Raw genomic sequence first — 356 nt, forward strand, 5'->3', positions numbered from 1 at the left:
AAATGACAAAGATAATTTAAAAATAATAAAACTACTTTATGTTCTAAAAGTGCATCTATGAAAATTACAAATGGTTGCTTGGCACTGATGGAAGGCCTTGAAGACTTCTCAGCTTTACGAGTTGAATTATTTCTTTCTTGGTAACTGCCAGGTTTCCCTGGGCTTGGCATAGTGCTGACGCTTAGTGACTGCTCCATTAATTACCTTTGGATGAACATGGGGCTTCCAGGGTAAAAAAAAAATCTGACAACAGGAGGATGATTAATAAGATAAGAGAAGGAAGCAATGTTGTATGCTCAGCTTACCCAGCAAACCTCATACATATGGTGGTAAAAATGTAAAATCCATATATTATA

Source organism: Myotis davidii, unplaced genomic scaffold (assembly GCF_000327345.1).
Source record: "Myotis davidii unplaced genomic scaffold, ASM32734v1 scaffold571, whole genome shotgun sequence".
NCBI lineage: Eukaryota > Metazoa > Chordata > Mammalia > Chiroptera > Vespertilionidae > Myotis > Myotis davidii.